Raw genomic sequence first — 24,225 nt, forward strand, 5'->3', positions numbered from 1 at the left:
CTGTTAATTATTGGGATGTGTGGTTGAGAGAGGTAACACCTCTTCCATCTTGGGTGGTTTAAAAATTGATAATAATAGCAACGTATGTTTTCATGGGAGTTTTGATTTTCAAAGTATTTTCATGTAAAATATTTTATTTTATTCTTTTCTCACCAATGTGAGATTTCAGGATTGTATCACTGATTTTGCAAACACTTCAGGCTGCTCAAGGGTAGAAGTGGGATTGGCACTTTGTCTTCTGAGTGTAAATTGGTACAGTCTCTTTGGTAATATATATTGAAAGCCTTATGAATGTAGATACACTTCAAATTGAAAAACAGACATCTAGGAATTTGTTCCAAGTGAATAGAGATGAGCAAAAACAAAACCCTACCAAAAAAAAAAAAAAATCCCCCCAGCACTATTTATAAAAAGAGAACATTGAAAAAAATCTAAATATCAACCAGTAGAGGACTTTTTAACTAGATCATGGTATAATCATACAATCAAATATTATCTATTCTTTAAAAGAATATAATAGGGATCCCTGGGTGGCGCAGTGGTTTGGCGCCTGCCTTTGGCCCAGGGCGCGATCCTGGAGACCCGGGATCGAATCCCACGTTGGGCTCCCGGTGCATGGAGCCTGCTTCTCCCTCTGCCTGTGTCTCTGCCTCTCTCTCTCTCTCTCTGTGACTATCATAAATAAATAAAAATTAAAAAAAAGTAAAATGTAAAAAAAAAGAATGTAATAAAAAATTTAATGATATAGAAACCTGTGTAAAGGAAAAAGACTGCGAATGAAAAGTAAGTCTTTGACCTCAATTCCAGTATCTGTATCTCTCTATATTTTATGTGCACAGAAAAAAGGCTAGAAATATATATACACCAATATAATTGGCAATAGCTAGCTCTAGGAGGATGACTCTAAAATAAAAAAAAAGATTACTTGGTAATAAAATAAAATATTTCTAAAATACTTAAATAAAAAATTATCACTTTAGTAGTCAAGGGGGAAAAGTCCCAAGAAAAATTTTAACACCACAAAAAGAGTCTGCTAGTAAAAACATGTCCTTTCATGGTGTAAATACACGGAAAAGGTCCCCATTTGGGGAATACAGAAACTGCTTTTCTGTGTTGTGTCAAAATTTCCAGCAGTTGTTGACAGCCAACTTCCATGTTAACCAGTGTGTGCGGCTGAGCATACGCCCTGGCTCCCCCTCACTCTCCCAGGCAGTAAAGGGTGATTGTAATAGTTCTTGATGTCCTACAGCCTGCTCCCTTGTTTTTAAGAATTCCCTCTACTTCTCTGAATTCCATTACTGCATCCACCTGAGAGTTCTTTAAAATACTCAGGGGTAACAAGCCATTATTTGCCATTAAGCTTCTGACAAGTGGGTGAAAGGCAATTTCATGGAAAAACTCTTGTCAGAGCCTCAGAGAAGGGTGGGGTCATCTTACGCAAGAGGAGTTTAAGAAGTTCAGTGGGGGTTCTCGCTCAGAAGCTGGCCACTTGCTTTACCTTAGCCCCTTAGCTTCTGTTCATCCTTGGTATAGAAAGCAGAAGGAGCTGGAAGTTCAAAGGGTGATGGGGAGGTGGGGTAGTCAATGGACTCAAGGGTTAAAGGCCCATCTCGTTGCCTGTTGGCCGGAAATCGGAGCATTTCTGTCACATCTTGAAACCACTACCAGTCCCAAAGTCCCCCTCTCTTCCCTCACTTTGCTCCATCTTGTACAAGCACATCCTGTCTCTACCGATTTAATCACCTTTTCTCAGTCATGTACAATATGTTCTTTCAAACCTGCTTCTTCCTTCAAAACATGTGAGCTACTTATGCAGCAAGATAATTACTTGTCTCTTTTACTGGCTTATATTCACTCTTTCCTCTTCTTTCTCCTTTATTCAGCTTCCCTCAGAAGAAGCCCTTTCTTAACAAAAAGCTACTGGTCCAATCAAAGACATAATGGCCAAGGTGCTTGAGTTAGCCTGAGTCTGGGGTGGAACAATAAATACTCCCAGTGCAGTTTCAGTAAGTGAGAATGGGGAGGAGGAAGGAAAACCAAGATTCAGCCCTTTTTAAGGCATTTGTGGAAAAAGGCAAAGCTTCCATAGCTTAGAGGCTGGAACATTCACCCATCCATATATCCATCCACCCAACCACTCATCAACCCATCTTTCCACAGATATCCACTGAGCGTCTACACTGCAGCAGGCATGGGCAGGGCCCTGAGAAGACAGGGTTGTGCTAACACAACTGCCTTAGTACTAACAGTCTGGTAGTGAAGAGAGAAGCCAGTAAAACACTCAATGTCGATGATACAAGTATTAAGAGGGAGTTCTGTAGGTGCCACATGAGCCAATGGCGGGCAGATGTGAACTGGTGGAGGAGCTAGGCGGCTTCCCTGGGGAGGCTGCCTGGGGGAGGAGGAGTAGAAAGCCCCTCTTTCCTGTCCCCAGCCCTGGGTATCACTGGGCATGGCAGATACTGCTGATTGTGTTTTCCCCTTTGCTTCTGTTCGCAGAGCTCGGTTTTGTCAGCTAGCAGCTGTCTAGTCCCAGAGGATGAGGAGGTATCATTGGTCTAAGAGAATCTTGTAATCTCATTTCCCATTTATCTTAGTTTACGAGTGGTTTTCCTACTCAGTTCTGGCCACTGAGCCAGAGCAAGGGGTCTTATGGGACCTACTGAAAAAGATTTTCCTCCCAAGTAAAAAGAGCAAGGAGGAAAAGCTTCCTGCAATGGTAAGATTCTGGGTTTGTGGGGGTATTGTGACACCTGGGATGGGTTTTCTCAGGAATTCTCAGCGAGGGTTACATGCTCACTGTTTAATCCACTTTTAACCGACATCTGGTCTTGGGGGTGGATTTCACCAAAGTCTGCATGAACATTTCAGCAGTAGTGATGATAGGGGCAAGTTTTCAGCTCTGTGACTTAGAGGTAGAGAGCTAGGTGGACATTGAGAAGTATCTGGATGTTGCTATAAAGGGAAGCAATAAAGTAATGTGTTGTTGGTAGGGGGTATTGCTTTATCGGGCACATTTAAAGTAATCATTTGATTTTGTCACTATCCTCACTGTTGCTGTATCTATTTGGTTATCCTTTTGAGTTTGCTTTCTAGTTCTCTGGACTATGGCTAATTTACTACAAGAGCTCACCAGAAGCAAAAGTCCAATAATTACTCTGCATGTCTGTTCACTTATGTACATACTATGTCAAAGAAAAATATAGAATATGATCTGCCATTTAGCCATGTATGGAAATGGCTCCCCTACAGTGAGAAATTCTTTCAAATCTGAGAATAAGTCATAAATATTTGGCCCAAACTACTGAAAGTCCAATAAATGAACTAATCTGATCCAGTGTCCTGGATCTTTTTCTAGCAAGCAAAAGCCACTGGCATGTTTCCCACTGCAGACTTAGAATTTTGGGAACCGGGAAAATAGGATTCGCCTGTGTCTTATGCACAGGAAAACAGATTCATGAAGTCAGGTGCAGAGGCTGCCATGAACACCACTCCCTTTTGCCATTTTCTGGATATCAGCAGTTGTCTAAAGAGGTCTTCTAAGAAAAGTCACATCAGTGTCCTTGTTCTAGCCATGAGTACACTTTGCCCTCTTGCTTGGGAGCTTGCAAGGGTCACTGGTAATGAAGAGTCCATGAGGCTGCTCAGGGCTCTGTTGTTGGCTTGGGGTTGGATATAAACTGGAGTCATTATCCGAGGCAAGGTCACACCCTTTGGGGCTGATACTTGTGGGGGTTTTAGACAAATACAAAATAACCCTCATCACCTGAGAGAGGTGACACCAGGCACAGACAGTGAGGGAGGGTAGTTTCCAGAGCTGGTTCTGCCATTTACTAATTGATCAACTGCGGCACATCTCTTTCTCTGAGTATGAATTTCTTCTAATAGAAAGTGTTGAGAGGGTCATCTGGCCTGCTTTCCTCAGCCAATTATTGTGAGGATGAACTAAGCTGGATTAATATGTGAAATGTCCCATATGATGGCAAATGCTATGTAGACGTGAACCGCCATGATCAGTAAGGGAGGACAATTGCTGCTTGGATGCACAGTGTCCCCCAGACTCTATAGAGGTCTAATTCCAGAAGGAGAAGTTACTCTTTTCCCTCTGTATGCCTTTTATTTTGAAGCCCCAGCTCTAAGTGGATTCTTGGATACTGATGGGATGCTTTATGCTACTGGGTGGTGATTTCCCTTGGCTAGGAGCCAAGTGACTTCTGTGTTTGAGTGATGTGCTGAGCCCCCTCAGCTCAGGATTTGGGTAGAGTCTTTTGCTTCAAAAGGAGCCCACAGAACTTAGGGGCCATACAATGGAGGGAATGGGGCCCAAAGCTGACCCCAGCCACTCCTTTATTTGCAGGTGTCAACCGAGAGAGCTTTGTGATGGAGTGGATACATGTTTGGTCAGGGTTGGGCCGTTGGCAAAGCATACAAAGTTTACCTTTGGTCCCCTTTCACTTTCCCTTTGGAGTTTTGCTCCTTCTACTCTTCTCTATCCCTCCCTACATCACTGGTGATTTTAGGCTTCCTCTCCAGAATCCCCTCTCCAGAATTCCCCTTCAGGCTAGAGGAGTGCTGCCTAATGGAACTTTCTATGAAGATGAAAATGTTCTCTATCTGCTCTGTCTAGTATGGTAGCCACCAGCCACATGTGAACATTTGAAATGTGGCCAATGTGACTGAGGAACTGGATTTTAAAAGTTATTTATTTTCAGTGAATTTACATGTAAATTACCACATGGGGCTAATGGTTAGTGTATTGGACAGTGCGAGTCTGGAGTTCGAGACCTCCATCATTTCCATCTCTCTGCAGCAATCAAATGAACTTGTCCTGTGTCCGAATTCCAAGTCCCTCATCTCAAAGAAGTATCAAAAAGCTAATCTGATGAACAGATTCTTATCCGTAAATTAAGGTCTTACCCCTCTAGGTCAGTGCATAGGTTTTGAGCTATGCCATACTTCAGTCGAAGCAGAGGCTCAGATGATAGGAATCTGAAGGACTCCGGCAGGCAAATATGGCAGGTGAAAACATTATAGGCATAGAGCTTTAGACACACTTCAAAGCAAACTCTGTGGATGTCCCCCTCCCCCTACCCCCAGAAGCATGCTCTGGGCTGCTTCTAAGCTTCTCTTGGCTTCTTGCAATCTGGAAAAAGTTAAAGTCAGAGTTTTGCAGATGAGAGCTTGGGAAAAGCCTGGAGGTAGGAGAGTTGGAATAGGCAGGGCCCAGAGATGCCAAGCTCTTAGAAAAGAACCTGGCATGCCAGTCAGGGTGGTACTCTGGGCCACCCTCGGGAGGAGGTGCCAGGGAGAGATTGTTAGAGAGATCTCATTGAGACAAGACTGAAGGGCTAACAGTTATGTCAAAGAGACTAGACACCAGGTTAAAGGTCACAAGATGGACTGTGGCATTTTTGGTGGTGTCTTGGTCAGGAATTGCAATTCTAGGCTTAATTTTGATTTTCTGGGAATCCCTGGGTGGCTCGGCGGTTTAGCACCTGCCTTCAGCCCAGGGCGTGATCCTGGAGTCCCGGGATGGAGTCCTACATCAGGCTACCTGCATGGAGCCTGCTTCTCCCTCTGCCTGTGTCTCTGCCTCTCTCTTATGAATAAATAAAATCTTTAAAAAAATTTTTTTTATTTTCTCTTTTAGGGAGATTTTTCGCCCTTCTCCCCCCAATTCCTTTATGAACATTGCTTTCTGGTTGTTCTTTTCACCCTGAAACTGAGCTGCATTTGTTTCTTTTGGATGACCATGTAAGTGTTCTTGAATTCTTGCCCTTGTTTTCACAGATACTCATGGGCATCAGAGGCAGCCTTTCAAACCAAACACTAGGTTGAGTAAAGGGTGGAGGATGATGGAAGGTGGGTGCATGGAGGGTATCAACCACAGGAAAAAGAGGCAGGAAGAGCAGTTACCAATCCCAGCACTTCGGAATTTACTCTGAGGGCCTTGGATCACCAACTGTTAGCATAGGTAGATCTGCTCCTACAACCTCACTTGCTCTGCACTCTCCGAGGAATGGAAAAAAAAGTTCCAGTCAAACCACTGACAAGAATGGGTGCCTATTTACTTAAAAATATCAAACTTTATGAAGTAATTAGAGACTGAGTCCCAAATCCTTAGTACAATGTGGTCCAGAAGATTAAAAAAAAAGAAACAAAACAGCAGCCAAATATCCCCTTGGTGTTTTTGCAACACAGTTCAGACTACACAGCCTGACCGCAGTGCTTTTCTGGACCTCTTTGTCCTCACGAATGGAAGGAATACCCACAGTGTTCAGTGCTACCCTGCTCTTCTTGGCATTCCATTCAAACAAATGCTCTGAGGCACTTGGCATCAAGGGCCAGAAACCCAGAGGTGCTGGTTGTCTGGCTAGGTTGATTCACCAGATGCAATGTTACCAAATACTCCTGGGTGGAATATATTATGCCACAGGGGCCTGTTGTGCCAGAGCATTTGACAACTTATGGCAGTCCTTCTGCAAGTCCTTGCTAACTTTACTCTGAATACGATACATTTCAGTCCATTTGCATGAAAAGCAGAAGTTCTTGCTGGGCTGAAGTAACTTAGAACGGTGGTTGTCCATGGGGATGATTGTGCTTCCACCCCAACCCAGGGGATGTTTGGGAATGTCTGGAAACATTATTTTATTATCACTACTAGAGGGAAATTTTGTCTTTCCTGGGACCTGAGGCAAGGTCCGGGGACATTGCTGATTGTTATAAGCAGGGTGAGGTGCTGTCCTACTGGCATGAGTGGGTAGAGATTAGGGATGCTGCTAAGATCTCAGGGATGAGCAGAACAGCCTCAGTGACAAAGAATTATCTGGCCCAGAATGTCAACAAGGCTCAAGCTGAGGAACTCTGGGCCACAGGGAAAGCTCAGGCTTGGTTCTTAATGCTGAAGTGCCCTATGATCCTCCAATGGCTACCATCTTTTCAGTTTTGGAAGACCAGTACATATCCTGGGTGGCTGCAGGAAATCCTAGGATAATATCGACCACAATTTTCTTCAACCAATGACCCAGTCAGTTCATATCTTCAAGAGTCCTTAACTTCTTCTAAAAGACAGAGTGCAGGGTTACACAGTCATGTTGGTCTCAGTGGGTCTAGATCCCATTATACTGTAGTATATACAGAGGCAAGCCATACGATTTGGTTTCTCCATCTGTAAGGAGGAGTCTTAATACTTCATATGACTGATTTATTTGTCAGCTGGGCCTGGTATCCTAGGAAAATGGAATAGGGGCATGGTATTTGAGTTGGGATGAAGGGGATAAATGTAAGTTAAGTACTTCTACCCAATTCCAATGCCAAAATGACAATAGGGCAATGCCAAAATGGCAATAGGATACTGGAAGTGAGGAGAGCCAACCATTAGTTTGTTTGCCAGCAGATTGTGCCCGGGACTCAGTGGGCCCTGGGGCCAGGAAATGATTTTCCTTGCCAATGGTAGATAGGGAAGATCCAGGGCCTGCCACATAGGAGTCTTTCCATGAGGTCTGTGGGCTAGGAGGGAGGACACAAAGAGCAGTCATGATATTAGAGGGCTGCAGGTGCACAGAAAGCTACAGCAAGAATTTATGTAGCGATTCTTGGGGAAATAGAACAAACACTTCCTGATTTTAAAAGTAACACAGCCATTGTTGAAAATCTCTCAAGTACAGAAAAACATGAGAAGAAAATAAAAATCCCTCATAATCGCACCACTAAGAAACATCAGCTATTAATAGTTTTGGTATTTCCTTTTAGAAAAACAGAAGGTTTTTCTGAGCAGGACTGGCTGGGGAGATTGAAAAGGTCTTTGAGAACAGCAGAAGGAGACAATGCAGACACTGACCAGTTTGGAATGATCTTCTCTGTGAGCCAAGATAGGTGAGACCCCGCTCTTGCCTGGTTGAAGTGGACAACAGGACAGATGAGCGTGTGACAGAGGGACATGTGATCAAGTTCCCCTTACCTTTGGGGTTCATGTGGAAAGCTTCCTTAGTGTTCACCTCCATGAATAGAAGGGCTCTTTAACTGAAAGAGAAGATGACTCATCTTAGTTGAGGGATGACAAAGAGGAGAGTTCATTTCTGATTCACTTTGCAGCACCAGTGTGACTGCAATCACTGTCCTTCAGTGAGGATAGGCATATACGATAGCCCCAGTTTTTTGGAATTAGTTTTCTTGGCAACTTGATTGAGGTAATTTCAAACTTAAAGACAAGTTGCAAAAATCATAAAAAAGAAAATCCCATAAACCCTTCTTTTTTTTAAAAAATATTTTATTTATTCATGAGAGACACACAGAGAGAGGCAGAGACATAGGCAGAGGGAGAAGCAGGCTCCATGCAGGGAGCCCGACGTGGGACTCAATCCTGAGACCCTGGGATCACACCCGGAGCATGAAAGCAGATGCTCAACTGCTCAGCCATCCAGATGCCCTAACCCCATAAACCCTTCCCTCAGATACCCTAATAGTTAATATTTTACCATCTTTAATTTATCATTCTTTCTTCTCCACAGTTATTTTTTCTGAATCACTTGAGAATAAGTTGTAGTCATGATGCCTCTTAACCCCTAGATATTTCAGTGTGTTTTCCTAAAAATAAAGGCATTCCCTTACCTTAACATGGTGGAATGATTAAAATCAGAAAATTAACTTTGATACAGAAAATTAACTTTGATTAAATACTATCTAATCTGTAGATTTTACTCAAATTTTGCCAGTAATCCTAATTGGGATTAGATTTGATGAAATTTGGTCCTAACAGACTTTAGTGAAGCTTATTGACAAATCCCTTTATAGCCATGACTGAATTCGGGCATTAGGCCACTCTCACCTGAAGGTCAAGTTGGATGCTGTCTCATGAGTTCACATGAGCAGAATTTGGTAGAAGAATGGTTTTCCAAGTGTGAATAACTTGGTGATGATAAGCTTGTTCACTGGGCTGCTGGGTATGGGTGTGTGTCAGTTGGGCTGTGCCCATCAGAAATCATGGTTCCCATCTTGGTCCTCCTAATACATATGGCCCTGGATTTTGTATGGGACATTTTAAACTCTGGGATCTGACTGGCCTGAGTCTGTGACGGACAAGGTGACAAGTGTCAGTACTATGGCTCTGAGTTAGAGCAAAGATGATTTCAGGACTTGAATACAAAATTGGTCCATATATGTCTACTTTTTAAAATTTGATATATGGATAGTAATTCCTAATTTAGTGGCCAATTTTGTCATGCACATTCTGTGCTGGAACAATCTAGTTTAGAGTAGCAGACCAAACAATGCCTTTAAGTAAGTTCTATGTTTTCAAAATTCAGAATCCTTAGGAATTCTGTGCTTGAGAAATCAAGTGCTGAATACTCTGTGCTGACTCAACTGATGGAGGAGAAAGTGACAAGCGGGCCACTGAGGATCTCTTTCACTCCCCCGCCCCCCCACAATATCTCAACATTACTGCTACTGGCAAAATGAATGGAAGGCCCAGACATCTTTGCAATAAAAGCCTATGATGTGTTGAGGACTGTTTGAACATGAAGCAGCCAGTCCCAAGGTACTTGATAATGAGGTGTCTGGTAAATCCAGAGCCTGAAACACAAATGTCTGAGGCAGCTTTTTCAAAAGCCACCAATTTCTCTCCATGTGGTACAGTGATGCTATTTTTTTTTCATTTTTTAAGATGCTGAACATTCTAGAATGCATTTTAGATTCTGTGAATAATTTCAGGACTTAAAGCCCTGTCTTTGATAATGTCCTAGCTATGTTCAGAAGAATCTAGTCTCTTTTCATGCTCTTGCAGGAAACCCCAAGGGGTCAGCCGAGGCTATGGAAAGGTGTGAAGGGAGTAGAGCCCAGGACAAGGCCTCCACTGGGGGTAGAGAGTCTGGAATGCCAAGCTGGAGCAGTGATGGCTCTGGGGCAAGGGGCCATAAATGAGATCATGCCCCCGCCACTCATTTCTGCAGTTTGACAAACATTTACTGAACAACAGGCCTTGGGTTCACTTCATCTGTCCATCTGTTTATTCACTCAGCATTTATTAAGCACCTGGCACATACTTTAGCCCTGTCATTCTCTGTCCCAACTTCTGCACCTGCTCTCTGTCCTGCTCTCTGCCTTCTAGGGGTGACTCCTCTTGCCCTTCAACATTAGCTTCAGCTTGGGCTCCACCCACAGAAGGCAGAGGTTGGGAGTAGAGCACCTCAGGGTAATATATCCCTCCCTCCCTGCCTTGCTCGTGGCTTGGTGCTGGCAGTGGTTGTGTGTCTACTACCACAGCTCCATTGGTGCAGCCCTTCTTCCATAGCTCCAGCTCTCACTGGGTCCCAACAAAATCCCTCCCTCCCCATTCCCCTTTATGGAGAAAGGGTGGTGATAAATTCTGTTGTTAGCTCTCAACCTTGCCCCCAGGTATGTCAATGGTCTCTTTATTATAGTGTCTTAAAAATCCTAGCTTGAGTGTATCATCTTCCTATCTGACCCTGACCAATGCAGCTCTTTAATACATGCTGAACTGTTTTCAGATAGCTCTGGACGGGCTGGAGAGATGTAAAGATGTAAAGACATAGTTTCTAACACTAAGCTCCACCAATGCAGGGTGGGGAGGCAGAGATTAACAAAAGCTCCTGGGGGAAAATCATCTCTGAGATGTAGTCTTTTATACATTCTAGTATTATGTGTCAATCAAAGAGCAACCTAATCTCTGGCCACATCATTAGAAGTATGGTGTCCAGGACAAGAGAGGTGATATTGCACCGTTATTCTGCCTCCATTAGCTCCCATCTGCAGTTCTAGGCACAGTTCTGGGCTTCCCACTTTAAGTGGAGACATATTAGCTGTAAATGTTTCAAGGTCTGCCATATAGAGCAGACCAAATTTTTTTCTTTAAGGGCCAAATAATAAATATTTTTGACCTTGTAAGCCATAAGTTCTCTGTTGCAACTAGTCTGCTCTTGTGCAAAAGCAGCCGCAGACAACAGATAAATTAATAGGCTTGGTTGTGTTCCAACAAACTTTATTTACAAAAATAAACGAGGAGCTGCATTTGGCCTGCAGGTCTTACTTAGCTGACTTCTGATATACAGGGAAAAATTTTTTTCTGGGTGTGTCCAGAAGGCAGAAGTTGGATCAATACATAGAAATCATAGATGTTACAGGCAACTGATGAATTATTGAATTACCTGAAACTAACGATGTACTACTACATGTTGGCTAGTTTAAATAAAAAAGGAAAAAAAAGAGATCATGGAAAAGTAGATTTGTGCTAATTTTAAGGCAAACCTTTCTAATGGTGACTATAATTCCCACGTAGAATGAGATGTTTCATGAGGTAGTGAGTGGGTTGCTCATTGTGAGAGTTTAAAAGAAAGGCAAAGTGTTGTAATTTTCTGCAAAGCACAAAAAGTCAGTCAGATGATGTGGGGAGGTGACAGTGCCTCACATTTATATATACTTAGCATAGTACTACCTACATAGTAGGCCTTCTAGATTTTGTGTCCCTAGAGGGAAGAGACTCTGTCACTCTTATCCTTGCACCTTGCCCACTCCTGAAATCCTAGTGTAGTGTTTTAAACATGGTAGGTGTGACAGATTCATGTTTTGTCAACTTGGCTCTGTAAGCAAAATCTTGCTGACAGATAATGAAACTAATTTGTCTTTAGTACAGTCTTCACTACTAGTCATATTAAATTAACTCAGTTATCTCTAATAAGCCTTAACATTTGAGGATTTTCACTGAACAGAATAGATGTAACAGTCAACATTTATTGAGTTCTGAAAATATGCCAGCTATTGCTCTAAGAACTTTAATAGGAATTCTCTTATTTAATCATCCCCCAAACCTATGGGGGAGGTACCATTACCATCTCTCTTTTATTGATGAAGAAACAGAAATTCAGAGAGGTCTCAAAGCTGGGATGTGGCATCGCCAAAACAGGAATCTTTTTGATGCCTAAACTGTGGCCCAACCACAACTCCATTCTGCTTCTCATTCATTCATTCATTCATTCATCCATTCATCCATTCATCCATTCTCCATTCATTATTTAACAAACATTGGTTGGTTGCCTGCTCTTTGTTTTTATGTTCTAAAGATAGAGCTGTGACTATAAACAGATCAAGTCCATGCTCTGAAGGAACTTACATTCTTGCTGGGATTATAGCAGGAGTAGATGTACTATTAAATGAAAAGATATTAAATGTTAATTCATCAGAAGACAGATTAACAAGATTATCAGTAAGTCTTGTCCACACTAGAACTTCAGGGACAATCCTCAATTGGTGAATTTACCAAAGCTCTTTCTTGTTTACTGACATTACTTCAAATTTAGTCTTAAGTCTTGATAAATGGTCAGAGATTAGGAAGAAAGGTTTAAGCATTCTGGCAAATGATGCAGATCATGTATGGTAACATGTACATACATGTGTGATACGTGTATGAAGCCCCTGAAGGGAAAGTAACCCAATAACCCAATAAAGCATTCAAGAGTCATTGTTCATGGGCAGGTCGAATCCTACCACCATTAAAACGGGGGACCAGAGGCAACAGATGGAAGGGAGTGGAAAGAGCTAGTTCAGTTAATACAGAAATAGGCAGAAGACATGAATAGATATTTTTCCAAAGAAGATATACAGATGACCAACAGACCCAACAGACCCATGAAAAGATGCTCATCATGACTCACCATCACGGAAATGCAAATCAAAACTACAATGAGATATCACCTTATATCTATCAGAATGGCTGATAGAATCAGAACAACACAAGAAATAGCAGGTGTCGGCGAGGATGTAGAAGAAAAAGGAACCTTCTTGGACTGTTGGTGGGAATGCAAACTGGTGCAGCCACTCTGGAGAGCAGTATAGAGATTCCGCATAAAGTTAAAAATAGAACTACCTTACAATCCAGCAATCAATTGGATTTCTAGGTATTTACCTAAAGAATACAAAAATACTAATTTGAGAGGATACATGCACCTCTATGTTTACAGCAGCATTATCAACAATAGCCAAATTATGGAAAGAGCCCAACTGTTGACAGATGAATGGGAAAAGAAGACGTGATGTATATATACAATAGATATTATTCAGCCATAAAAAAGAATGAATTTTGCCATTTGCAAACAATGTCAATGCAGCTAGAGGGTATTACGTGAAGCAAAGTAAGTCAGTCAGAGAAAGACAAATGTCATATGATTTCACTCATATGTGGAATTTAAGAAGCAAAACAAATGAACACAGTGGGTGAGAAAAGAGAGAGGAAGACCAAGAAACAGACTCTTAACTGTAGAGAACACACTGATGGTCACCAGAGGGGAGCTGAGTGGGGGGAATGGAGGAAATAAGGTGATGGGGATTAAGGAGTGCACTTGTGATGAGCACCGGGTGATGGATGAATCACTATATTATACACATGGAATAATATTACACTGTATGTCAACTAACTGGAATTTAAATAAAAAAGGTGGAAAGAAAAATAAACAATACCTTTTTTTTCTCTTCTCTAAAACACAGAAATGTGAAGAGCCTAAGTCTACCTTCGAGCCCCAAATATAAAAAATCAATATTTATAACAAATGCCACAAACCGGAGCATGCCTGACCTATATGTAAGGCAGAGGCAGACACACCAGTTTGGGTCAAGGGAGAGGGCCTTGTTTGGGGATAGAGCTGCCAGGATGCCTGGGAGTTCTGGAAACCAAGGGAAATTCCAAAACTTTGATTGAGATTGAGATTGAAGGAGAGGGAGAAAGAGTGCTAAGGGTCAAACAAAGTAAAGCAAAGTAACTTCTCAGGTCCAACTGACTGGCAAGTCCTGACTGGGAACGGGAGACAGAGCCCAAAGGTCAGGGGCTACGTAAACACAAGATCAGAGAAGGAAATTACAGAGTCTGGGACTTTGTGTCTTTTTGGGTGCCAACACCCAGGGGCAGGCATGGATGACCTAGTTACAGGCACAGGATAGGAATCAACAAGTAGTAGTAATACTTTTGCAGTTCCAGAATTCCTTTGCTGAGTAGACTGGAAAGTGATTTTCAGATTAGTGAATTTTTATAGCATCAGCATAGTCTTTTCAGGACAATAACTAAAAAACAGATAACAATAATAGTTAACATTTACTGATCGCCGATTGCTTTTGAAGACTTTCATGCATTGCCTCATATAATCTTCACAAGCCCATCTTGAGCACCAAGCTCCTTATTGGAGCCTTAATTAAAAATGGTTAAAAACAGAAGTGACATTTGGAAGGAAACTATAAAATGTCATCATCGTAAAGGAGTACTAGTCATTCATTGATTCATTTACTCATATGTTTCTTCAGCCATTAGTCACTGAGTACCTAATATGTGTTGGGTATTATTTAGGGTCCACGCATGGATGATTTTATTGATTTCATCGTTCAACAGAAAGGCAGTAGAAGGAGTAAAGAATTGTGAGTTGGAAAGTCAGGCTTCCATTTCCAGCTCTGCCTCTCACTGGGGTTGTGGTCTTTGGACACGTCACTTTTCTTCTCTGTTTAATGTCCTAGTGGAAAACAAGAAGCCAGGACCACATGATGCTTGAGATCTTTTAGAATTTAACATTGAAGTATTCAGTAGTTTTATAGTACATTGCAATTTATTTTTTTATTTTTTATTTTTTTTACGTTGCAATTTATAATGAATATTAATTTATGTTCTATCGTTATACTCTCACCCACCCACATCGACTCCCATGTACTCCCATTTACCTGATGTGGTAAATATTATTATTTACCTGATGTGGTAAATAATAATAATATTTATTATAAAGCTTTAAAGGTGGAAATTTGTCATGGCTTGAACCAAGTTCCTCTCTCCTTTTTCCACTGGAAACCTCTGCCTTCCGTGTATGAGTTCATGCTTAATTTTCCAAATAATTATAAGAGAGCTGGGTGCAAATATCAGAGGAAAAGGAGGAGAAATAGAAGATAAGGAGAAGTTGAGAGTAGAAAGGGAGATGTGCCAACTCTCAGGGGCTTTGTGCATTGTCTCTGAAATCATTCAGGGCTCCTGTGATCACTGAGAAAACATCCAAAGGCACAAAAAGAGAACTCCTCTAACTGGAGAAAATGGCATGGAAGCAGATTTGAGTTCACTGAGAGAGTAGTGAAGTGCCTCACGGGACAGTCCACTTGCTCATTACTGGGAAGAACCACAGTGAATGGGTCATGTTAGAAGGCAGAAGGCCTGGACTCAAGAGGATGAATAACTGTTTAATGGTTATTGTGTCCCAAGCAAGAAGTGTACTATTTGGTAAGAGACAAGTTCCCTAAGCAGAGACCAGATGAAACCCTAGAAGGGCTGGGGACCTGGGTCAGGGCTGCAAGATCAGTAAGGGGACTGATTTCAACTCTGACATGCTATGATTCTTAGAGACTGTAGGCTTACAATTTAAGCTGTAACCCATAATCCCTAAACTCCAGAATTGAGATACTCCTGAAGTCATCTGGTAAGAATACTTAAGGCCCTTTTCCAGCTGCTGGTATTCAGGCCAAATTCCTCAATTCATTTCTTTCCAAGAAGTTCCTTGGATGGATCCTTGGCGGGATATTCACCCTGACCCCCCCGGTCTTGGCATTTCTAACCTCTCCTTCTTGACAAATATCCAGGATGGGAACTTCTTTGGGGGCCAGAGCTGAAAACAAATTTGGTCCAACATCCTGAAACTCTTGTCCCGCCAGCCAGTAGATTAACAGGGAAACTCTTGCATTTGTCCACTGCCCTCGTGTTTCAAAGTGTTTTCCACCTGCTAGCTTTACCAGAAACATGAAGGTCAACTGGTTTTCTTGGAGGGTAATAACTTTAACGAGGGACAGGATGGAGAAGTGCTTCATAACAGTGAAGTACTGTGAAAGGTTAGAAGTTTTATGATTGTTACAACCTGCTCAAGGTTATAGTTTAGCAGAACCATATCTAAAGCAGGTGTCTTCAAATCCTTCTGGGAGTGAGTGCAAAGTAAATAAAGGGTATCACTGATAATTTAAAAAGAACCAAAGTCCAGGTCTCCTTGATTGACTAGCAGGGAAGGGTAGAGTTTAGAGCCGGATTTTACAACATCCAGTTGGGATCACTGAAAAGAAAAGTAGTTGTTCCAGTCCAGTGAATAGCCATGGTGTAAATCTGCACAATTTGGCCAACAATCATCTTGACTGGGGCGACCCTACTAGGTTGGAGGCAGGGATGAGGTGGCCCTGAACAGTGGACCCGAACAAAATGGCTTCCTGCCTATTTTAGCTCAGAGACTACAAGTGTTAAGTCCACTTTCCCAAAGAAGTTTATAGCATCTGCAAGTTAGGGTTACACTCCTAATTAAAGAGACAACAATAAACAACTTGCAGCTGATGAAAAGACATTATCCAGAATTCTCAAGGAACTGACTTAAAAAATAATCCCCAGTTGATTGCAATATTAAGAATATTTTAAAAATGTTACCTCTGTCTTGATCTCTAAATCCTCAGGAGGGGGCTTATGAAAAGGATCTTTCTGCATGTGAAGCCATTAATACTGCAAGTGGGGAAAGAACATACTCTTTTAATTAAAATAGAGATTGTTATGATTGTGGTAATATGAATTGAGAACACCTTTTTACCTGGAAATATAAGAGAATAAATATTTCCTGGTTTTAGTATCCAAGGTTTAGGATTATTTAGGATTAGTAGCTAAAATTGTTTCTGTTTTATACTGTATAATCAGGGAGATTGTTTAAAGAGGAATGTTAGGAGGAAAATCTGTATTAGCTTTCCTATGACTTCAGCCAGTTGAGGACCATCAAAATGCTATTTGTTTCTGGCCCTTGAACAGTTTTCTCCTTCAATCTTGGAGCAACACAGCTAATGACCCTCATGGAATAGCAAATAACTAGCGTGGGTCAATGCTGACATTTCTGTTTTTCAATCTAGTTGTTTGTTTGACTATCAGATGTTGCCTTTTTTAGGAGTAGCTGAACTTGGTGGAATGATAATCTGTGCTTCTGTTTACTTTTCTGCTCCCAAGACTAATTTAAAAGTGCTGACGGTGGAGGAGTGGTGATGGTAATGGGGACATCCGAAACCATTTATTTGAGACCTGAAATGTCAACATGGGCACGAAAGACTAATTATCTAGCTGATGGAAATGAGTCAAAATATCATCTTTAGTTCAAGGGTGCCACGTGCAGTTTCTTTTAGTCCCATAAACCAGGGGGCCTGGATCCCCAGACTGAGGAGGACATAGCACCTAGCTCAATGATTTGCTTTACTTTGAGGTTCCTTAAACCCTACATTTGTTCCAATAGCTTCACCCCAGGTTTCTGCTTTTTGGTCATGGGTTTTGGTGACATTTTCCAAAGTAGCCTTATTGCATCAATCATTCGTTATGAAAATAAATTTGTGTGTGCTATTATGGTGATGTCCCAGCATAGCATATTGGCTAGGATGTAGGCAAGATTATCTAATTAGGGTACACACAACATTTAGAACCATACTGAAGGGCGGATAAATGCGACTTATGCCATCTTCTAGCCATGTGACCTTGAGGAAGACATAAAGTCCCTCATACCTCAATTTCTTCATCTATGAAGTGGGACTACTATTAGCTACCTCTTTAGATTGTTGTGAAGATTCGATGCACAGTAGCCAGAAAATAGCAAGTGATTCATACATGCTAATGATATTAATGGTTAACACTGAGAGTACATTCGTTATGTGCTAGGAATTATGGAAACCCTCAAAGCATCTCCAGGAAATAAGAATTATTATTATCTTCACTTTGCTGATGAGAACAAGATAGGTTAAGTACTCACCCAATAACCAGAAGTAGGGAATGGCCATGCCAGAATTCTAGAACCCTCAGTCTGGTCACTACTCTCCATGTAAGGAGCATGGACAGCAAGGGTTTCATGACCTCAGGTAAGAACTGCCTGAATATGGATCCCAGGGCACCATCTAAGACCTGAGGAACCTCTTTGCTCCCTGCCCCTCCTCTTTTCCATGTCTCTTCATTCATACCTGAGCCAGAAGTAGGAAAGAGGCAGACACACCCGACAGCTGAGTACATCGAGCAGACCCCTGGCAGACCAGCTATGGCGCTTGGCCTCACATTCGGGTGTGAATTTGTTGGCTGAACACACAAAGGCAGGTGCTACATTCTGTGTTCACACCATTAACAAGATTTCATACAGTCTAAGGCTATTTTATGAAAAGGGAGGGATGAACTCTTAAATACAGATCCACTCTATTAGGAGAATTAAAAAAGGCAAATAAAAATATCATGATCTTACTAGGCTATTATCATTAGGTCACCCTGCCAGCATCCACTGTCCACAAACTTAAATAGCAATCAGTTTTGCTATTAAAACTAAACTCCCTGAAATCCAAGATATTAAGATCAGGAACTGTTTTATGAGCTCATACATACAGCTAAAAAGGTGCTCAACGTAGATCACAGAGGTCATGGCAATTTGTTCTTTTAATTAAAATACCTAGTGTGTTGTCCATCAATTGATGAATGGATACACAAAATGTAGTATATCCTTATCATGGAATATTATTTGGCAATACAAAAGGAATGAAGTGTTTGCCTGCCACCTGCTACAACATGGGCAAAGCTCAAGAACATTATCATAGGGGAAAGAAGCCAGTCACAAATGACTTAATACAGTATGATTCCATTTCTGCGAATTGTCCAGAAAAGGGAAATCTACAGAGGCACAAAGTAGATTCATGGTTGTTGGGGCTTGGGTGGGGGTGGAGGGTGGAAAAAGGAGAATGGGAATGACTGCTAATGTGTAGTAAGTTTTTCTTGGTGGTGATAAAATGCTTTCAAATCAAAATTTGAAAGTGGTCACAGAATTCAGTAAATATACTAGAAACCACCTAACTGTATACTTTAGACAGGTGAACTTCATGGTATGTAAATTACATCACAATAAAGTTGTCAAAAGAAATGTTAGTGTGTTATTTCCCCTACTTACTTGTCAAAAATGATCATATTCTTTCACGGTCAGCAGCTCTCATCATTAGCAATACTTTTTTTTGATAAACATTGATGAACATGAAAGCATTTATTTTCCCTCTCACCCTCCACAAAGCCCTAATAATTAATCTTGTCCTTACTTGTAACCTGTCTGTCAAGTATGTGACTGCTGGGAAGTCAGAATTCCAGAGATAGCCGACCCTCCATTTATTAAGTATAATTTTTAGGCCAAACCTTCAAATCTGCCTCCATCTCTGATCTCCACCCTGCGTTCTCTTTCTTTTCCTTCCAAAACCTCACCAGTGTTTCAAACCAGAGCTGATCCATGCAAGGCCTCTGTGGCTCCAAATTGCAAAGGGAACCAGAGCCATCGTTAATGGATACAAAACAAGAAAGACAAAAACTGATGGAAAAGAGAAAGATGGTGGCACATTCTCTCCTTTCTGGATGATGGTGGTGGAAATGAGGCAGCCTTAATTCCAAGAGTGGGCATTAAAATAAGAAATAGACCAGAACAGGGATACCAACTGAGAGAACTCAGAAAGATTATGGTTGGCGTTTAGGTATTGAGGAGAAAAAGTTTTCATGTTGGAGTCCTGGACTTGTTCCGCATGTTGTACAAGCAACTAAATCAATGGCAAAATTATGTCCTTTGGATGGAGATCCCAATCCAGTTTCTAGATACTGAGAGCCTTGTTTTCCACTCAGCTTTTCTGCATGCCTACCTGAGCTGACTGGAGATGAGTCACTCTGACAGAGCCCTGCCTCTGTTCTATGCCTTTGGTTCAACAAGGCCAGGGAGGATTTATGCATAGGTCAAGTGATCAACCATGGCGAATGGGGAGCTGGGGCTTAGTGGGTTTTAAGATGAGTTGGGGCTTAACTGGTTTTAAGGAGCCTGAAATCTGGAAAGATAACAGTACCCTGGCTACATCCAGTTCATCATTTAGAGATCACTATATCATGTAAGTCTTGATCGCTTTACCCAAGATTAATATTTTCTTCCCTCTTTGACACTGATTTCCTCTTTTGTCTTGTTTCTTCCTCTTCCTTTACCTTCCATCCTCTGCCCATGGCACAATGGTTTATCTCCTTTCCACTTGCTCAGAAGGCAAATAATATGCCAAGCAGTGGGGTGAGAGTAGGCATGGGATTTCAATTCTGCAAACACACTTTCACTGTCCTCCCACGTCCTTGAGGACCTGATCCTCACTGAGAGAGAGGAGAGAGAGAGAGAGAGAGAGAGAGAGAGAGAGAGAGAGAAGAGGAGAGGAGAGGAGAGGAGAGGAGAGGAGAAGAGAGAGAAGAGAAGAGAAGAGAAGAGAAGAGAGGGGAAGAGAAGAGGAGAAAGAGAGAAGAGAAGAGAAGAGAAGAGAAGAGAAGAGAAGAGAGGAGAGGAGAGGAGGAGAGGAGAGGAGGAGGAGAGGAGGGGAGGGGAGGGGAGGGGAGGGGAGGGGAGGGGAGGGGAGGAGAGGAGAGCCTGTAGCACCAGGAAATCTGCTCAGAATCCAAGAAGCCCAGTGACTTACTCTGGACATCTGCAACCAGACAAAGTTTGGATGCTTGCTTCAGAGTCCAGAAGGTGAAGGCAGAGCTTGCTAGATTTACTAAGAGTCCCTGGTAGGATTTGTTTGTGGATCTGAACATCCTTAAGGACCAGCCTGTGCCATTCTGATGAGCACCCACCTGTTCGATGATTACTCTTTAGCAAGCTGACTCTGCAGGCAGATTAGTATTTGCCTTGTGATATACAAGGTTCCAAGAACCCCCCACCCTATCAAAAAAAAAAAAAAGCAAAAACAAAACAACCAACAATTGGAAAACTTGCTTGTGGTGGTGGTTGGATTTGTGTGGTTTGGCTTATTTAGTTTATAGCTCATGTGCAACAGAATTAAAATGGCTACATTAGAAGCAGGTGTGGTTTCAGCAAAGCAGAGTGAATGAGCCAGAAGATGGGAAAAACTGAGAGGGGTGATGGCCAATGTGGCAAGGTGCGCTGCTGAGGGTGAGCCATGAATCCTGAGCAACCCTTCTCACCGTAAGCCTGAGTCTACCCAGCCACCCTCCATCCGAAGCACTTGGCTTCCCTGGGATTCTATGGATGTCACACAGGATGGGTCATGTGTTGCAATGGAGCTGGCACTGGCCACGGAACTTGGGCTGTTTTCTCAAAGCTTCTTGTCAAAAATCACTTTCCATACAGAAGTGGAATTTTGGCTCTAAAATTGTGTAAAGCCAGAAGCCTAGCCACAACAGAAGGTGCAGATGGAAACCTTTCACACTGTCATCTGTCTGGATGATATTATGAGGTGAACTGTATCCCCTTTCCCAAAAGAGATGGTAAAGTCCCCCAGTACCTCAGAATGTGACCTCATTTAGAAATAAGGTCACTGGAGATATATTAGGTAAGATGAGGTCATCCTGATAACAATGAGCCCTTAACCAATGATATGACTTGTGTTCTTAAAAAAAAGAAGTAAAGAAGAGATATGCATACTCCTGTAATGGCAGAGACTGAGCCAGGAATGGTGCAGCTTGCAAGCCAAGGAATGCTATGGATTGTGGATACCACCAGAAGCTCCCAAGAGGCAAGGAAGGATTCTACTCAGACCCAGAGTCTGAGAGGCAACACGGCCCTATTGAAACCTTGATTACAGACTTTTAGCTTCCAGAAGTGTGAGAAAATAAATGTTGTTTTAAGCTATCCCATTGTGACACTGTGTTATGGAAACCCCAAGACACTAATACAGATGCTTTTACCTGAGTAGGTTGGTGTGTTTACACAGACATCTTTCTGTGACCAACTCATACTTCCTCTATGAACCAATTTAAAACTTGATAGTATTTTTAATTAGTTAAAATAGAATGTATAGGATTTGGTCAGGATATAGCATATTCCTATTCTAGTGCAGCATCTATGTTTTTTTTTTTTTTTTTTGGGAGAAAGTTGCTAATGTCCTATAAGAAGCCAGCGATGGTGTTCTGAGTTCACTGCTATGAGAGCTTGTTAATTTTTATTAAAGGAGAACTCTAACCACTGGAAGATGCTTTAAGAATGATTAAAGAGATTTGGATACTGGACAAATGCAAAACCCACATGGGCAAATGGGGGCCAAAAACATACTTATGCTTTTGGTACTTCCCCAGCTGTGGAAGGCAGATGGAAGAGAGGTAGTCATAGAACCTCATCCTTCAATCTTCATTCTGGCTTTGATGTAACCTTTGGTATGTGTCCTCACAGAGCCTAAAACCTCTCAGGACTTCCATTTTCTCCGGGGGAAATTAGTTTCAGTTTACCAACCTATCCATGTAACATGGAGGAAGGAAAAGTTAAATTAACTCAACTTCCACATCTCGTATGTCTTTAGAAAAAACGTTGTGCAGCCTCTAAAGCTTTTAATCCCTTGGCTCTATGTCCATAGCAGTCAAGACCATGAACATCTGCATACTCCAGGCTCCTGACTCCTTTTTTTTTTTTTTTTTTTTTTAGAATATATAGACTCCATATTCAGAAAGGTTGCCAACCCAAAAAGCATCTCATGAGACCTGGAGAGATTACAAGATACATTGTTTTATTTTACTAATTTTTAAAAATGCAAATCCCAGGCATCAGGTTACTTTATTCCTACCCATTTCAGTACATATATCTAGCAATTATGACTATATTCTTACATAACCATAGTGTTATATCTAACATAATTAATAATAATTATTTAGTATCATCTAATATGGATCTGGTTGTATTTTTGCAATTCAAAATAAGGAAGAAATTAATGGAATTAGTCTGTAAATTCTTGAGTTGGAAGGAACCTCAGATAAGCAACTGCTATTAAGACCCATTCAAGACAGAAGTGTACATGTCCTGTTTTTATATATCAAGGAATGTTGGTACATAATAAGGGACTTTGGTGACCACTTGGCTCAACTTTTCACCTGACAGATGGGAACACCGAAGCCCTGAAAAGTCATGTAACATGCATAGTTATATGGCAAGTTAGAGACCAAGTAGAACTGTACCCATTCCTCTGATCCCCATCCCATAGCAGACTGTCTCTCTAAGAATGGAGATGCTACAGGATTTCTTGGTAGTCAAATCTTTTATTTAATTCTGAAGTTACTGCCTTGGGTTCACTAAACTTCCAGTTAACTGCATTTTAATCTGTTTCTTCTGTGGCAGTAGAGTCCAATTAGCCTGAATTTTCTTTCTTTCTTTTTTTTTTAAGATTTATTTATTTATTTGAGAGAGAGAGAGAAGAGAGAGAGAGAGAGAGAGAGAGGGAGGGAGAGAGGGAGAGAAAGGAAGCATATGAGATATAGTGGAGAGGCAGAAGGAGAGGGAGAGAAAGTATCTCAAGCAGACTCCATACTGAGTGTAGGGCCCCATCCGGGGCTAGATCTCACAACTCTGAGAAATCAAGATGCTTACCCAACTGAGCTACCCACGTGCCCCCTGAATTTTCTGTCTACTAATCTGGCATGCCTTTGGGGACCATCACTTAATTGTATGTTAGGCTTTTCCTATGAGATTGAGCAGCCCTGAGTCTGATCCCTTGCTCACAAAGCTTGCTTTCTCTCCTTACAGGCTGTGCACCAGCAGCTGAGGGTCTCTGAACTGCCAAAGCACAAAGTTGATAGAAGCACAAAAAGGCCTTGCTCCAGTGAGCTCACACTCTCATTTTTGCCAAATAGTTATGAGAACATGCCATCAAAATAGATTGTGCTCAGACACAGGCCTTAAGAGTCTTTCAGACTATCTTTTTGAAAAACAAACCACAAAACTCTTCACATTTGAGGATGGAAAAGATACCAGGAAGCTGAGACAGAGATGAAATTGGATGAGCTCTGGAAACGTTCTGATGAGTACTTTCTCCTTGGATTATCACACAAAGATCTGGTGCCATGGAGAGTTTATTGCTTTCAAATGCTTCTGGAGAACAAGGTGGTGAATAAATTAGAAAATCCTCAGGGTCCAAAGTTGTATCTGAATAAATTAAAACACCAAGTTACAAAGTTGAAGATTAAACTGACAACCAAAAATCAGTGGATAAATCAATTATTTTGACTACAGGATGTCAAAATGCCAGTCTGACTGCTGTTTACACAGAAGTCAGCAACTATCCTTCTGGTTGCCTCCTGGCAATAAATTCCAGCACGACCTCAATTAACTGAGATTTAATTCAATTAACTGAAAAAAAAAGTGCTTTCTGTCACACTCTGCTTTTTGATGAAAAGAAAAGTGGTAAGACAGCAGCAAGCCAGTATTAGAGGTT

General features: G+C 41.6%; 1 protein-coding gene across 12 annotated transcripts in view; it reads right to left on the reverse strand.

Annotated features, from left to right (window-relative positions):
- PRLR (prolactin receptor) overlaps window positions 1-24,225 on the reverse strand; it is a 173,043-nt gene that overhangs the window by 47,403 nt on the left and 101,415 nt on the right. For 11 of the 12 annotated variants that reach the window (XM_055324908.1, XM_055324913.1, XM_055324907.1 and 8 more), the window contains one exon: window positions 7,961-8,022. The exons of the other annotated variant lie outside the window; for it this stretch is intronic. The gene's annotated coding sequence lies outside the window, so the exon portion shown is untranslated. The remainder of the gene's footprint in view (window positions 1-7,960; window positions 8,023-24,225) is intronic. 12 annotated transcript variants of the gene reach the window in all.

Source organism: Nyctereutes procyonoides, unplaced genomic scaffold, assembly GCF_905146905.1.
Source record: "Nyctereutes procyonoides isolate TBG_1078 unplaced genomic scaffold, NYPRO_anot_genome, whole genome shotgun sequence".
NCBI classification, from domain to species: domain Eukaryota; kingdom Metazoa; phylum Chordata; class Mammalia; order Carnivora; family Canidae; genus Nyctereutes; species Nyctereutes procyonoides.